The sequence below is a fragment of the Castor canadensis genome, chromosome 13, assembly GCF_047511655.1.
Source record: "Castor canadensis chromosome 13, mCasCan1.hap1v2, whole genome shotgun sequence".
Taxonomy (NCBI): Eukaryota; Metazoa; Chordata; class Mammalia; order Rodentia; family Castoridae; genus Castor; species Castor canadensis.
Window position 1 is genome coordinate 107,922,102 of NC_133398.1, and position 17,883 is coordinate 107,939,984.

Genomic DNA, 17,883 nt, shown 5'->3' on the forward strand with positions numbered 1-17,883 from the left:
AGAGGCTGACATACAGATAAACAAAATAGAACACAGCACTCAGAAACCCTTGCATGTATGTTCAAATGATTTTCAGCAAGGGTGCAAGACAATTCAGTAAGGCAATACCAGTCTTTTAAGCAGATGATCTGGAAAAACTATAGTCGCATGCCACAGATTCGGAGGCTCCAAATACAAGAAGTAGTCAGAATGGATCAAAGATCAAATATAGGGGTAAAACTATGCAATTCTTAGAAGAAAACATGGGGAAATCTTTGTGATGATGGATTTGTTGGTGTTCTAAACTATCAGTTCTGGTTCTGCAAGGCAGCTCTAAAGAAATCATTATTGCTTGCGGGAAAATCTGGTTCCCCATGCTTGAGGGTGATTTCATCATGGGAAGATCTGTCTGCAAGACTCTGCTGTTCTGGATCCAAGGTGACTGCAGTTTTACAACAATGAAGATTTTCAGGTGCCTTCTAGGGGAGTCTGGAACAGGACACTGTAAATGCTGGAAGTAAGATGCATCAGTTACTCTCATCTTTGTGCCTTGAGGGGCTGAGATACATTAGATATCCAGTTTTTAGACAGACCCTCAAGAGATTAATAGCCCTATCAGCTGGAGTCTGACCCAGAATTTTAACACGAAGGAGACAGATACAAAATGCAGGCAGGGATGTTAGGCTTTTATCCTACTTTTAGTCATTTTGTGGGGTTGGGAGTCAGTGCTTTTGTTGGCAGCACTGGGGTTTGAACTCAAGGCCTCTTGCTTGCCAGGCAGGTGCTGAGTCAGTGCTTTTAAGCAAAGTCAGTTTGTAAGTACCTGCTATACATGTGACACAAAAATCACAGGTACCAAGAAAAAAGTAGAAAAACTGGATTTCCACAAAATTACAAACTTTGGTACATCAAAGGTTGTTCCTATCAAGAGAGTAAAAACACAACCCACAAAATGGAAGAAAAATACTTGCAAATCATATACTGATAGGAATTTAATATCTATGATTTATAATGAACTCTGACAATTTAACAACAAAACTACTCAATTTTTTAATGGGCAAAGTCTTGGATAGATGTTTCTTTAAAGAAGATACATAAATAGTAGCTGATAAACGTGGAAAGATGCTCAACATCAGTAGTAATTAAGGAATTGCAAATCCAAAACACAATTGGAAACCACTTTCCTCCAGTTCAAGACGGTTGTGATGGAAAATAGCAAGTGGCAATGATGATAAAGTGGAACCTTTGTACAGTTGCTTGTGGGAATGCAAATGGTAGAACCTCTGTGGAAAACAATTTGTTGTTTTCTCACAAAAGTTAAACATAGAAAACTCATTGCGGTGCCACATGCCTGTAATCTTAGCACTTGGGAGGTTGAGGCAGGGAGACCACTGCCTCAACATGAGGCACACAGGAGCAGTCATTCATGGAACCCAGATTTCCCCACAAGCAATAAAAATTTCTTCAGAGCCACCTTGCAGAACCAGGCCAGTCTGGGCTTTAGTGAGACTTACCCTTTCAACTTTCATCCCCTTTTCTTTCTCAAAATCAGCGTGGCCAGCAAGAAGAGGCTCCTCTTCCAGCTGATTGGCATTTACCAAGCCTGTTACTCCTTATTATTTGGAATTGGCCTGCTTTTGTAGGACAATGCAGGTGAAGTGATTGCTGTGGAATACAACTTATTAGGGATACTTCCTTATTGTTTTTGAAATATCACTGTATTAAATCTGAATTCATCATGTTACATTTGCGTGTGACTGGTGTCACAATTTAGTCACAAACAACACTAATTTAACAATATGCTTTTGCTCATTTCTTTCACCTATCATTTGCTAATAAATCCTTTCTTACTTTCTAGGAGACTGTGCACACTGAGAAATGAGTCATGTGTTGTTTCTGTCTTTGAGTCTTTCCAAAGTGGATGTGAACACCTTTACAAACTATCCAAGTGCTAACAAGTTTGTATATCAAATTCTGCATTTTCTCTTAAAATAATTTTATTTCATTTATAATAAATGAATAGATTCTTAAAAGTTATTAATTCAATAGCATTAATGAGTCTTTGGTAGATAAGCCATGACATATTCGTTCTGTTGTTAAATGATTTCATTATAGCTTATACCTGTTGAAGTTTATAGATCCTCTAATGTGTTGATCAATCCCTCATTGGTCCTCAAGTCAATGTAAGTGGAGAGATTTTCAAGCACCACAGACCTGATGAACTTTGGGGGAGTTTTCCATTCTCTTCGTACAGTGGGGTTTGCAACTGGACTCAATGTGGCTGAATTCTTTTTAATACAAGTATTACAAGGACTCAAACAGAATTTACTGTTAAAGTTTAATGCTGTACTTTACTCATGATGTACTGAAAATACTTCTTTAGCAATGCAATAAGATTGTTCCAAATGCCTTAAGAATATCATCTGACTCTAGTTATAAATTTGTATATGTTTCACTAAATCCACTTCCTTCTTCTCTGAGTACCATAAGGACACAAGGACTTGCAGCTACCTGCATTACTACTTTTGAAGGTGGTGGGTGCATGTGGGTGGGGGGAAGGAGGCAGGCACAGACAAACATGGCACACAAGGCTACTAACATTGTTTTTCCCTAGAGGTGGCCAATGAATGAACTGGGTCCTCATCCTCAAAGCCCTTCTGGCCAACAGCACTTTAGACAGCGCAGGCAAAACCTGACCTGAAGCAGCTGGCAAGAGAGGCTGGGAACGTAGTTGGCACAGGCCTGCTTTTGCATACAGGAGGGTGAGAGAGGAAGAGCTTTATCTAGCACAAAGCTCACAGCAATCACCTAAGCTTTGTGCCTTGTAACATCTACTAACAAAGGCCTTTTTATTTTTCCTTTCCAGTGGGGAAAAATCTAACTTGGCCACCATGGGTCCTCCTTCTGGGACCCATGGCTGTGTTTGAGGATGGTAGAGAAGGAGTACAGGAGACGATCAATTCAGTTCGGGACAGATACCGAGCACCTATGACCAGTGCATGGAGTCAGGCAAAACCCAGGTAATTCCTAGTGCAGTCTCCAGGATGGCTGGCGAGTGGCAGATCTGATCTGAGAGGGCCAAGTAGGGCTGCGCAAACCATGCCTGTAAGACTCCTGTTTTCTCTCCCACTCTAGAGCAGACCCTTTGCTCTCCTCTCTGCCTCCCTCTCCTCCCCTGGCTTCTCTTTCTCATCTGTCCCTTACAAAAGGAAGGCAGGCAATTATAATTGTTTGTACCTTAAATACTTAGTGAAGCATGCGGTGTGCTGGGTGAGTCATTCACAACTTTGTACTTCTTGGATGCCCCTCAGATATCAACAATAAAATTCCTTTAATAAAATAGACTGTTTTAGTTTAGGCCTGTTAATTCACCCTTTAGCTTCCTGCATGGATGGGGGGCTCAAACCCAGATCCTCATGCATGCTTAGCATGCAGTCTACCATCGAGCTGTATCCTTTGTGCGTGCTTCTTGAGCCTGCTGTAAGAAGTTCTTTACCATGCCTGTGTGCCATCCTAGCCACCACCTCTCTTTGCAGCTGCATGGTCTTTGAGAACCTGACTCCTGACAGCTGCACCCCAATGTTTGTATAGATGAAGAGAGGGACTCCCCTTGGCAGGCAAGGCTCTAGTGGAAAAAGCACCAGGTTTCTTACCTAATTACTTTATCAATAATTTCCAGACATTTCAGAACTTAGATATAGCCATGTTTTCCATAATCAGTGCTTTCTCTAATAATAATTAGGGATTTATTGCTTACATTAAAAACTTATTAGAATTCTAATTTGAAAAGTAAACTACTTCGCAACGATTTCAACTTGGGAATTGCTATTCGAAATTCACTGAGGTCTTAAAATTTAAGAATTTTTCTTTTCTACTGTGTAGGTTTTTCATATTGTTGGGTCTGGAGATCTAAGGCAGATGAGTGAGTAACCCATCCCCTATGGAGAGTACTGTGATTCCTGCATCCTGAGAAGGGGTTGTAAACCTGCATTCTTGCATCCTGAAGAGGAGATACAGGGTCTGATAGATCTGCGGCAGGGCTAATGAGCAAAATGCTTTCAAGATTGTTTCCCCTCCCCCATAAGGGGCAAAAAAACCCAGTTCATCGAAGAAAGTCCACGAATCCACAACCAATGAAAAGAGCCTACCTAGCCCTTACCCAAATGTCCATACAAGCCCCAGCCTTCACCTGAGCAGTGAGCCACCGGCTTCCAGGCTCCACTGCACTTCTCTAGCTGTAGCCTTTCCTTTCTCGCTAATAAATCCTACTTCATATACAGATTTTGGATCACAAGTCAATAAACTGCCTCCTGAGCCAGTTCCCTGGCCTGTGAAGGCCAGGACCCTCGACACCTGCCTGCAACACTTCAGACCAGCACATAACAGCATGGAGGGTTTTATTTTTGCCAAAACAGAAGTTCCTAGAACATCCTTGGAATATGTTTATTTTAGAGGAAAAATTAAAAGAAATTATTTGGAGCAAATTTAATATTTATGATAAAACAGTGCTTCATTTCATTGATAGGTATTTTGTTTGCTTTGAAGAAAGTACCACAAAGGAAGAGTTCCAGAGTTGGGATGTAACTTCATGTATTTTATCAGATCAGTGTTTCCACACATTTGAGAATACTCTGTTCTTTAGGACAGAGAATGTAAATTGTGGGTAATAAAAGCAGATCTTATTTGTATGGTGACTTGTTTTGAAATAGTATATGAGTCACACATCAGCCATAAATCAAAGCGTAAGATAAGAGTCCTCTGAATTTAGGTTAAAATACTAAACCACTGCAGCTGGCATTTGCTGAGAACATACTGTGCAGCAAATGAATGCTCATTTCAGTGACAGATCTGAGGTTTTATGTCACCGTCATAATGTCATTCTTATGGTTGGTTTATGATTTAAAAAAAAACAACTGAGGCACCGTGAGGTTGTCAGTAGCACAGTGTTGCATTGCCAGTTGAGATGGAGCAAGGATTTAAACTCAGAGCTGAGAAGCATAGGTGGGGAGGTTATGGCCTTGAGGCTCTGTGTGAATCCTGCAGTCAGTCCTCTGAGTACAGTCTCAGTCCCTGACAGTGTCCTTGCTTCCTGCATGCCTGTCACAAGCTTTGCTTTAGGTGTCCCCACCAAACATGGACTGAGGAATGGGAGTATAGATGTGGCACAGCTGTCCTTTCCCCAGTTTAGCAATAAGAGCAGGAGGAGTTGCTTCTAACTATAAAGTTAGTACTCCTGATTAAGGAGAAGGGATGGTGATGATTCTAAGGACTTGAGGCATTTTTATGTAAAGCAAGACATTCCACGTTATAAGCTTGGGAGCTGCTTTACTTCTATAATACTTTGTTGGCTGACTTTCAGCAGGTCGCAGCTTCTTAGACAATCAGGTTTCTCTGTTGTAAATTCAGAAATTCAGCTTGGTGACTTTGAAGATTTCTTACCTTCTAAGTTCTGCATTCAGGGAATGTCTTCCCCAGAATCCATCCCCCAATCCATAGGCATCACTGTTTCTGACATCTATCACTATATATATATATATATAAAAACTCCCTCACAATTGAGTGAATTAATGTGTGGCATGAGTTTAGCAGAGGTAGGGTGAGAGCTCCACTGAGCAGCACTCACTCGCAGTCATGGAGGTCAAGGGTGTGACCAAGTGCACTATGTTCCCACACCTCTGTGCCCTGCATCTGGAATGGGATGACTGAGTAGCCAGGGCTTGCTGGGCATTCTGCCTTCCCTACAGCCTCTCTGGTGACTAGTTTGGGATTCCTCACAGCCTGGCACACTCAGGCTAGCCAGAGTTTTTGTGTGGAATCCACCTTCCCTCAGGTTTTACCTACATTCTGTGAGATCCAGGAAAACCTGCAAGGCTTCTAATGACCTAACCTTGGGACTTGTGAAGTTGAGTGCCATATTCTGCAGGCAAATCCAGTTTCATGGGTTTATAACCACCTCATAAAGGGTGGGGTAGGGGTGGCATATGCAGAGAAAGGGAAGAAAGGGGTGGCCATCTGGAAGGCAAGCTCGCAGTCACACTGTCTAAATAATTCTGAATCCAGGTTACTAATCCTGAACAGAGGGTCCGAACTGAAAGATACAAAGGGCAAAAAGGAGAAAGCGGTTTGCCATTCCAAAATAGACTGAAATTAACATAAATACTGATGTCTTAATTTCAAAAACCCCATGTTTGGAGATGAAATCACTTAATCCTAGCCATTTTCCTTGTAGTCATAACTTGCTGAGTCAATTAATTTATTTCTCATTTAATTGTCCTTTAGGGTTTGAACTTGTTTTCATTTTCCTTCTGCTCTGTAGTGTCTCCAAATTATGATTTTCTCTTAGTTTTTACTTGTGTCGTTAACACTTTCCCTTTGCTGCTCCTTTGTATGTTGAGGACAAAGGCCCTACCCTTCCTTTTAGGACTTGTAGTTAGAAGCAATTTGAGACATAGCTACTAATTTACTTTTTCTTCTCTGTGGAGCCAGTGGCATGCCAGCCCAGTGGCTGTTTTGACTGGGAGGCAGTTTGATAAGACTGCTGATCTTTACATGTTTATTTAACCACTAGAGAAATAATAAAAGGGGGAGGCCAGCAATCTTTTTCTTTTACCTGGAAATATGGGTGTATAATTTCCCAGATTTCTTTTCTCCACTTGGGTTAATGGTATGATGGTTTCTGCTAACTCAGTGCAAACATTCTCATCTGGACAGTGGTGGGTATTTTGTGAGCCCCACCATGTGGAGTCAGCAACTAAGGAACTTCTTAGCTAGTATGTGTTCAAAGACCAAATGAAAGGAACTCGAATTACCTAATCCTTGTTACATGGATGGATGACTAGATGGTTTTTTATCACCTAGTATGAAGATGAGGTTCTGGGTCACAACAGATAGCAGGTTCCTTATGGGCATTCAGAACCGAGACCTGCTGTGATGGTTAGGAAATCTCCAGGCTTTTTGCTTAATTATACTAAGGTCTGAGCCTTAGTGGAAATTGGGGCGGGCAGAATTGTAATGATGACCATGAGGTGCCTTTGAGATGGAATGTGGTCAGGAGTGCTGTGTTACTTCTAAAAGTAATTCATTAATTGGCTATTTATGATTGGAGATGCTTCTACAAAATAGCTCAGCTTTCTCCCTCTGTTACCCTGGAGAGTGCTTATAGAAGGACAATGTGAAATTTTGTGTCATATTAATTGATACTTCACAGACAGCTACAGCAGCTTTCCCTCATGCCTCATGAATAGAGATTAAACCTGAGAAAGCTCCTATTTTATTTTCTTTAATGTCCCCACACCTAGGCTTTTTTGTCTGTTCTGTCCCTGAGCTCTGCAACTTCCCCAGCTCCTCCAACTCCCAGTCCCTCCTTATGTCCCCTCTTAAGTTATCCACAGTTACTTCCTTGACTTTTTTGTTAATGACTTCGATCCAGAGTTTATGCTTCATGCTGAGAATTTAAACCACTCTGATCTTCCCAGAGGAAGCAGTTCTGCTGGTTTGTCATTCTCCAAACCCCTGCATTCTATGAAGTGTTTTCTGGCAGCCTCTTAAGTGGGTCTCGAAGGCCAGCCAGGCTGTTAAGAGTTCAGCCTCTCAGACCTCATATGCCCAAGTAAGTCTCTCCAGGAGCTTTGCAGGGATGCATGACTCACCCCAGGAAGAAACTGGAACAATTATACTCACCTGGGCCCATGAAAGAGGACCTAAGCAAGCAGTAATGCCTGAGAAGTCAGTTCTGCAAGTCAGATCTGGTCTAGGCTGTCCTGGAATTGTGCCTTCCTGTACAGTGAGTCTTGTCCATTTAAGGAGATGACACTCTCCATACCTGGATCCCTCACCAGGGAACACTGTTGTTACTGCAAATTTATTGCAACTTTGATTTAACTGTAGCTGTTAGGGACTTGATTTTGCACCAGGAAATAAAATAATTGCAATTTCAGATTTTTAAAGAATTAGTATTCAGTAGTTCCTAAATGAAGTGATCTCATTAAAATTTTCATCAATTATCTTTATCAAATACAACATGTAAAAAAGGGAGAAACCCCTCTATGCACAGGTTCTTATTCTGGTTTTTTTTTTTTTTTTGTTATTTTTCCTGTGATGGGAATGCAACCCAGTCCTTGTGCAGGCTAGGCAAGCTCCCTACCACTGAGCTATATCCCCAGCCCCTCCGTTCTGTATTGGAAGCTAAACCTCCTGTCTTGTCTCTCTGCTGGCCCCTTATCTATTCTGGAATACATACAACAGCACTGTTCATACCATCTTCACACAAAACTAATCACAAAACCCTGTTCATGCCACATGACCGGGGGTGCCAGTGCCCCTTCCCCAGCTGTCCATGTCTTGATGCCCAAAATCTGAATATTTGCTTGTTTACACACTTACCTTACCATGGCAAGGAGGAATTAATGTTGCTAATTAGCTGACTTTAAGGAAGGGAGTCATGTTGAGTCATCTCAGTGGCCCACTGTAAGCACAGAAGTTCTTCAAAGTACAAGAGAAGCCAGATGCAGGGGTGCACACCTATAGCCCCAGTGCTCGGGGAGAATCACTTGACACCTGGAGTTTAAGCCAGCCTGGGAATCAAAGTGAGCACCTTCTCAAAAAAAAAAAAAAAAAAAAAAAGAAGGAGAAGCAGCAAAGGTCAGAGTGATGTGACTGCTTTTGAAATGGACTGGCAGTTCTTATAAGACAGAAAGGCAGCTAGAGGGATTCTACCCTGGTCTGCATGACACACTGACTTACAGCCCAGAAAGACCCAGGTTAGATTCCTCGTCTATAGAATCGCTGTTCCCTCCCTTTTCTGAGCTTCCTGGCACGATGTTTGTTTCCATGCCTGTGTCTGGCAATGGACCATGACCACCCTGAGAGAAGATCCTGGGTAGCTGATCTCTGACCCAGAGTGTGGCCTCAACAGAGCCAGTCTTCAGAACTCGAGGATTCATTGCACTCGAGGCACACACAGTTGCTCTGTTGTCTGCAATCTTAACTAGATGCTGTGTACACTTAGCATCCATGCCCACGACAGTTGATCTATTAACACTAAACCACCAGGTTTTGAAAGACTACATGTAATTAATATTAGTTAATTACTTCCTAAATATGACCTCAACAGAGCAACGCTTAAAGTCAAACACCACTTTGTATTTCTTGCAATATCATTTTTACTTACCAACAACCACTCATTATAAGGCTGGAGAGTTAAATGTGAGCTTCCCATATGGTGAGACAGGCAAACAAGCAAATCTTTATAGTGGCTAAGAGCTTAGTGATGCATTCAAATCCTTTTTGAACAGATTGGCACTTCTACTGCATTAATCACTTCTGAATAACTGATACTGTGAAATGACATGGGCTCGTTCAGGTTTGTAAAATGAAACTTAAAAGTCACAGTGACTACTTAGATTCAACTTGAAAACCACTATTCACTTTTCTCCTTGGAATGTTACACTGTTTCCCTAAGCTAAGACAGGTTAAGTGTAGACAGATCATAGGAGGCATGCAATCACTCAAGCCTGTATTTCTACCTACTGGGAAGACAGAGATCGAGAGGATGGAGGTTTGAGGCCAGCCCAGACAGAAAGTTCAGGAGACCCCCTTTCAGCAAGCTTGGTCATCTACCTAGTTGGGGAAGCACAAGCAGGAGGATCTCTGTTCCAGCAGGCCTAAGCATAAAGCAAGAATCTATCTCAAAAATAAACAGAGCAAAAAGGGATGCCAAGAGTGGCTCAAGTGGCAGAGTGTCTGTGCAGCAAGTGCGAGGTCCTGAGTTCAACCCCCCACTACCACAATAAGAGGGAGAAGGAGGGAAGGAAAGATGGGCATTTTGGCTCTGCCTGTGGAACAGAAGCAAAAGGCAGCAGCTCTGGAAGGCAAAATAGCCAAGGAATTCCCACTGTCCTTGAGAGTTCCTGCCACTCTCCTGGGCTGACAAGAAGACCATGTAGAGCTAGTCATCTGGCCACCTGAGATGTCCTTATTGGTCCAACTTTGAAGGTTGATATCATGGAAAATGTGCTGCGCAGAGGTCTGTGCACACAGAAGATGGGAGGCATGGAAGCTACTGCTGGCTACTTAATTGAATCTTTCAGAAATGTATGTTAAGTTACCAATTTGTAAAGAAAAACATTCCTAGTGATTGCACACACTCCTAAATTTATGTGACTCCTAATCCACCCTGTGAAGTGTCATGCAGTTTATATGCTAGAGTCTAAAAATTATCAAAACACCCATTTTCTTGACACTGTACTGATTTTTATTGCTTTTCTTAAGTGTTTGAGATTTCTCCCTGAACTGTTCTTCTAACATGTCACAGCTACACGGTAACAGTAAACAGGCTATGAAATCATAACAGTGGTTTAGAAACACTCAGCAAACGAGTGTTTCTAACACCAACTCAAGCATTATCATTCTGTCCAAGAATGGACCTGAACTTAAAAAAGTGGTGGACAAATTTGATTTTTGTAATTTCCCTTTCACCTTCTTTTGATCTTTATTTTTACATTAAATTGGAGGCAGATAGTCTCCGTCAGATATAAACAAGGTTAAAATTAAGTTCCCCAAAGACGGGGCTCATGTTGGCCTTGTTCACCTTTCACTTCCAGAGTTCAGGACCAGGAGTTAGGCACTAAGGACATCTTTAAATGGAATGGGTGAACAGCAATAAACAAAAAGACTCCGTACAGACGAGCGTTTACATCTTAATATGGGAATTATTTATAAAGAATATAAGTGCATCTTCATTTCTATAATTTCTGGCTCTAAGCTTGCATGTTCTAGGAGGATAAAGTTCCATATTGAAAAAAAAAAGAATTTACTTTTAATACTGGAGCTCTAACTCTGTGCAATAATCTAGTAGAGAAGTCATGAAAGCCAGTTTGGTTTATAAATCAGAGACATCCACAAAATACTTCATACTTCAACTAACCAGCTTGATTTAACCGCAGTTGAAGTGGCAGTGGCTATCTTGTCATGGTAATTAAGCGAGATCACTCATGCAAAGTACGTAACAATCCATACCCAGGAAACATTAACAATAGCCTTGATTGACTTGACTAATACTGTTACACAAAGAACTTGAAAATGCATCTCCCATCTCAGAGTATGCCAAATTGCACAGAAATATTTTAATTAATGTAAAAGTCACTGGATTTCAAAATCTGTTTTGTTTAACCCATCATTACCTCAATTTATAGTCTTTTGTGGTCCAGAGTCCTCCTGTGTCTGGCTGTTGATTGCTGACCTGGACCCATGTTCACAGCACCCCACATGCAGGCGGGGTATGGTGAGTGGGAAAACCTGAAGATGAAGATGACTTGCCACCAGGAATTTTCTTACAGAAGCACAAATAAGGACAAAATTTCCCCCAGCACACAACAGAACATCCGTTGCATCATTGTTTGACATGATGATGGAGTAGTACTTCATACCTGACAACTCCCTAGATAAATCATCCCCAAGTCCTTGCGATGCAGCTGTTAGACTTGTCTGTGAACTGAGGTGGGAAGAGCCCCAAGACACAAACGATGTGAGGAAAAGAAGATGGAGAATAATGCACAGAGTAGCATCCTACTCATGCTAAAGTGCAAGAGGGTGTTTGAAGAGGTATAACATACATAAATTCAAAGATTGGAGGTACATCCACCAATCTAATTAACCTTGGAGAGAAGAGAGGACAAGTAGGTAAGAAAACATGCCTGCTTTACTATACATACTTAGATATTCTTGGACACTTTCATAAGGATGAACTCAGCTATAATTGAATAACAGTAAAACATGGAGCAGTTACAGTGTGCAGGGCACCACTCATGGCATCTCACTGAAGTGAGCGCCTTTGTAATTTCACAGATGGGGAAACTGAGGCACAGATGGGGTAAGGTATTTTCCAAAGGCCACACTTAGTGAGTACAGATTTCTAAGGCTGCAGAGTCTTTGTTCTTACTAGGTGTGCAGTAGTGCCCTCCATGTAAGTAAATCAAGTCAGAATTGTTTTTAACAAATCTGCTAAATAAAACAGTTGGGATGAGGTCAGCTTTAGGATCTTTTGAGCTACTGTATCTCAACATAGTTTTGAGGTCAAGTGGCCTGGCTGCAAATCCAACTCAACACTGATACTTGCCTGTGAGCAGTGCACTGAGTTCCTCCAAGCTGGTTTTGAAGCCCTGAATGGTAAATGTAAATAAATAGTAGGCCCTGCTTCACTGGGCTACTGTGGTGGAAGGAGCTAATCATGAGGTCCTAGCAAGTGCCCAGGAATAATATCACCATCCCCATGACTCAAGAATCCCAGGATTCTAGTTTTTCCTGTGTATTGATTCCCATGCTCAACCTTTCCTATCAACTGGCTTACCAGGCACTGCTGCTTGGATGAGCCAAAATCCAATAATGCTGAGTCTATTCTTTTCTACAGTTAATAGATGCCAAAAAAAAAAGACTCCATCTGTTTGAAATCAAATTATCTCCTCTGTTCTCATCCAAAATTGGCTTATTTTCAAAAGTCCCCCACCTTGACAACAACAAATTATTCGTTGCTTAAGTCAGAGAAATCAGTCTGCTGGCATTCAGTCCACCTCCAAGCCCTGTGGGTATCACATCCAAAATGTGCCGATTATTCTGTCTGGCTGCTGTGTTGCATAGGGTGCCACCATCCTTGGCATAGCTCCTACATCCCACCCAAGCCTCAAGTCCCAGTCCTTCTAAGTTGGCCTCATACTGCTGTCACAGCTCTCTCTAAACTGCACAACTGATTCTCTAAATGATAAAATTTCTCTTATGCCTAAGGTATGCCTTCGAGTTAAATCCCAAATTCTTTGTGCTCTCTTCTGTGTTCTCCTTTAACCTTGTCTCATATTTCATGCCTCTTCTGAACTCTGCAGCGGCTCAGGAAGTAGAACACTCAATTTCAGACACACTGAATCAATTTCAGCTCTGAGCATTCATCATTTCTCTGGTTTCATGGACTTGGCACTCTCCACCCCAGACACCTGCAACATTGTCTTTTAATCCATGGCATCTCTTTACCAGCTAGTTCTTACTCGTTCTCCAGGCCTCAGTAAAGAAGTAGTTTCCTTTCTGACAAAATCCCTGAAAGCCCACGTCCAAGACAAGTTTCATTCTCATCCTCCCATACTTGTGCTGTCTGCACAGTACCTGTCATAGCACAGCACATAGCCTAGCATGTCACATTTAGTCTTCTGTGTGCAAATCGGGCCCAAGTGATGTGTGCAGTTGATCAGTGTGCCACATATCCACTGCAGTCCTGGGGCAGACCTCTATAAATGACCTTTTAAAAGAGGCCAACATGATTTCTACAGGAATGAAGTCTAACTCCTTTATTCCGCTTTTTAAAATCTTTAAGCAGTTTTTCCAATTCCCCCAAAACAGCATTCACCTCCTGTCCAGCCCCCAGCATTCAGGAAACCCTCCCTCCCTCATTTCACTGTGCCTGGCCATCCAGTGACCCAGTCTTATCCACAACCCTTCTGACTCAGATTCTTTGATTTTCTGGTTTTCTCCCTCCCTCTCTGGATTTCTTCCTTTGGCAAATGCCCACTCATCCAGCTTAAGTGTCACTTCCTGAAAAATGACTTTGATGAGAGTCTAGATTGGATCTGCCAACCCTAAGAACCCTGCACTTTCCTGTGTTCCCTGAGGTGTTCTTTCCAGCTATACATCAGGGTCCTGAAAGCTGAATTTTCTTCACTGTTATCACACCAGCACCTAGCAAAGAGCTCTGAGCAAACGCTATGTTACCCAGAGGAATAAATCACTAAGGGACAAATCTGGTTAGTGGAAATCGAGCACACAGAATCTTATTAAATTCCCAAAGCAGTCTGGCTCTTAACAGGAAATGACTTGATTACAATTTATATGTTTGTGAAAAATACTAGCATATATAATAATTTACAGATTTAATGGCAGCATCATGTTGTCTGTGCTTTCACTTTATGAAGTATTGTAGAAAACACTGTCTTTATCATCCAAATGATTGAGTAAAGAAACTGAAAATGTTGAAGTGCCTTACTTAGCATTGCTGTAGCTGCAAGTGTGAGCAAAAGGTAGGAACAGCATCTTTTTCATGTTAGATGGTAGACACTACCGAAACTGTCAAACAAAAATTAGATTGATAGTTAGCAGTCATCCCATTTATGCCATAATCTTCTAGAACTAGTTATTGATTCAGTCTGCACAAATCTATGATGTAAAAATGATCTTTGAAGATTATATATATGTATGTGCACAGTGAATATATGTTTATCTATCTTCCTCTATTTTATTTTACTGACTTCCATTGCTTTGAACTTCAATGTCTTTTTAAATCACTCTGCTTGCTTTTATGTTGTCACAAAAAGATAGAAGTCTTATCCTGTTGCTTTCTAAAGTGCCTGATAATATAAATTTAAAATGCCTACTTTCCATGTTACACTAAATTATTTCATAGTGACAGTATTTTCTGATTGCCTCCATTCCTTTGTATAGCATGGGCAAGAAGTCATAAGTAACATACAAAAAAGTCAGTGGTTAAATCTGACTTCAATCACAGCTAAGAAAAGTTTGCTCCACAGTTCTTCCTATAAGTGGTATAAGATCTGTTTTATCTCTCAGATGAAATCCTTTTTCCTTTCAGTGTTGGGAGCTATGCTCACATGTTTAATAAGAGAACACCCAGTTTGCCTAATAAAGCAGAAATCTCAGTTAAGTGAAATTCTCATTACTCAGGGGTTAGTCAATTTGGGCATTTTCTCTAAATTTTTATTCTTCTAACTTCAGATAAGCTCTACCCACCTCCTCATTTAAGGGGCACTATCCGTCAATCATATCCAGTCCAGAGGTGGCGGTCTGAGAGGACACCACCAGAGCAGAGCTCTCTGCAGATTGAGGGTCTTGAACCATCTTAACATTCCAACATCATTTTTGAGAAATACTGAGACATCTGGAGATCAAGGCGGATTTTGATCAAGTAGAAGCTTTGCTGGGGGAAAATGCCACATGTGTGAGTAAAGAATAATGAAAAAGCTGGCACTATCAGGAAGACAATCTCTGAAGGAACTTCCTACAAGAAGACAATCCAGAGGAATTCAACAGTTTTCCATGGGGCATAGTGAAAGGGGAACTGGCACAGAAGAAGTACAAGACATTGTGGGCATGGAACATGAGATTCCTGACCAAACCTATTAAATGAGCACTTGTGTTGAATTAATTTCCTTGGGCCATTGTGACAAAGCACCACAAACATGTGACTTAAAACAATGGAATATGGTCTCTCCTTTCTCTAGTCTACAAGTCCAAAATCCAGTGCCAACAGGACCCGCAAAGGAGGGTCCTTCTGCCTTCCAGCTTCCCTGGGCTTGCTGGTGTCCTTTGGCCTTCCTTGACTTGCAGCTGAAGCACTCAGCACCTGCCTCTGTCACCATGTGTTGCTTCCTCCTCATTGTCTACAGGTGACATTTTCCTCCTTCTAACCATACCAGGCATATTGGATTAGAATCCACCCTAACAAGTTGACCTTAATTCCAATACATCTGCAAGGACCCTATTCCTAAGTAATGTCACATTCACAAGTGCCAGACTTTAGGGTTTCAATACATCTTTTGGGGGCACGTTTCAACCTATGACACATAGGAAGGATGTTGAAAAGCAGAAATAAAAGAGGTCAAGGAAGACATGGTAAGAATTTAGAAACCTTGATAAATCACTGCTAAATGAGAGAACAAAGAAGTGTAGAAAGCACCTGTGTAAAACAAGCATCTGGACAGATTAGATGTGAGGGAAAAGGCAGAATGGAAGAAAAAGAGTAGGTGTTTAGCTTGTGCAATGATGGAATGACTGTGCTAATTACTGAGCTAGGGAAGACTAAGGAGGGAATGTATTTGGAGGAAGGAATTGCAGCTTTTATACTGAATATATTTAATGCACGAATATATAATAAATGCTAAATGCATTTGTGCAAACCTTAACTAATGAGGCTGTTGGCAATATGTGCCTGGAACTCAGGGGAGACAGATTAGCAGTAGGAGATACTCTCTGTAAAAAAAACCCATCAGTATTTTTAGTTACTGTGATGCTGTGTAAAAAGGGGGTAGGGGGACAGAAAAATGACCAAGATCTGGCCTCACTGCTGTTATCATGGGCCTTGATTGATCAGCTTCAATAGAAAGATGGTAGCTAAAAATTGTTTGTTATATAAAAAAGTAAAAGTGAGTTGAAGATATGACAGTGACTATAGATTTTTGTTTTGAAGAAGTAGAATATTGGATTGAGAAGAATAAAGATCAGGGAGATATAAAAATACAGTTAGCCTCCTTTTTCTGCTGCAGATACATTCCATGCCTGGCCTCATGGATGCCTCAACCTATGGCCAGTACAGAACTGAATACATAGTATTTTTTTTAACTTACAAACTGAACAAATAATAAAATAGCAATTATAATTTCCACTAATAAAAGTTATGTGAATGTGGTCTCTCTCTGTTTCCCTCACCATATATCTTTGTCTTCCTCTTTCACTCTCAAGATACCCTACTGCACTGTACTCAGCCTTTTTTGTGTGACTGTTGATACAAGACAATGTCTGTGACAAGATGAGATCAGGTGAATTATTCAGGCACTCTGATACAGAATTATGCAACTGTGGACATGAGATGATTTGTGTCAAGAAGAACCATCTGTTTCTGGTGATCCTTTATCATTCACCCATGATGATTCCATAGCTGGATGTAAACAGCAGATGACTGAGTGTTTGCAGTATTTGAAGATTTTTTTTAAACCAAAACCTTTGGAAGAGTACTCCAAGTGGAATTTTCTTTGTGATAAATTCATTAAAGTGTTTTAAAAACAAGCAGTTAATTGAGGAAGTAGCTACAAAAATGGAGGAATCAAAGAATCGTAAGAATCTACTCAGTTCAGTTTATTCAAATTAAGTTGATAATCTTAATAAAATATCTGACTTTTCCAGGAAAATGCAACAAAACTGTCCCAGAAAAACTAGAAATATCCAAATGGGTGGACATCCATGCAAAGAAACAGAGATGTCAGCCCATCAAAATATTAGTGGCAATTGGTTTCTAAGGCAATTGTCATTTAAAAAGCAGACACTTCAGGGCTGGAAATACAATGCAAGTGGTAGAGTGCCTGCATGCAAGCATGAAGTCCCAAGTTCAAACACCAGTGCTGAATAAAAAGAAAAAGATTCCAGTGCATTTTAAACTGCTCCAGAGAATTAAAAATTGGCAAAAAAAGAAGTCTTAATTCATTCTATGAGATGAGTTTTACATTGAAGCTAAAAAATTTTTAAGACATTAAACACAAAATTATAGACCAATCTCATCCTTCTGTGCCCCCAAAATACTGATAAAATATAAGGAGTTCATTACAGAATCAACTTCATGATCAACTACTTTTAGTATAGAAATGACAGGATGGGTTAATGTTAAAATTCAATGTGATCCAATTTCTGCATGCAGTTGATTGAAGTCACACAGAGGTAAGTCAAGGCACTGTCCAAAGGATAAAAGAGTTTTTAGGTTACTGTTCTGTTTCTGTTACCAGGTATTTTCTCTTTATAACATTTTAGAAGATTTGAGTGGCAAGAGATGTTACATGCCATGGAAGATAAATATTATTACAATCTGCCAGTTAAGATCAGGAAAGAACAAAGAATACATGAAAATGACCTAGAGTAAGTTCATCTCATAGCAATCATTTTAGCATTAGCTAAATTGCACAAAGTTTAATCCTTTTCCAACACATTACTCTTATTTAAGACATTCATAGACCTTTTAAGTCTTGCTAGAGGTTTTCTTAGGATTTTACAAATAGCAGTATGTTTTTAGGTTTTTGGTGGAACTGAGGTTTGAACCCAGTGAGGCTTCACGCTCACAAAGCTACACCTCCAGTCCAGTCCATTTTG

At 40.7% G+C, this 17,883-nt stretch overlaps 1 protein-coding gene across 1 annotated transcript in view; it reads left to right on the forward strand.

Annotated features, from left to right (window-relative positions):
* Nucleotides 1-17,883, forward strand: part of LOC109684638 (rho GTPase-activating protein 20-like) — a 214,420-nt gene that overhangs the window by 107,469 nt on the left and 89,068 nt on the right. The gene's annotated exons all lie outside the window — the stretch shown is intronic.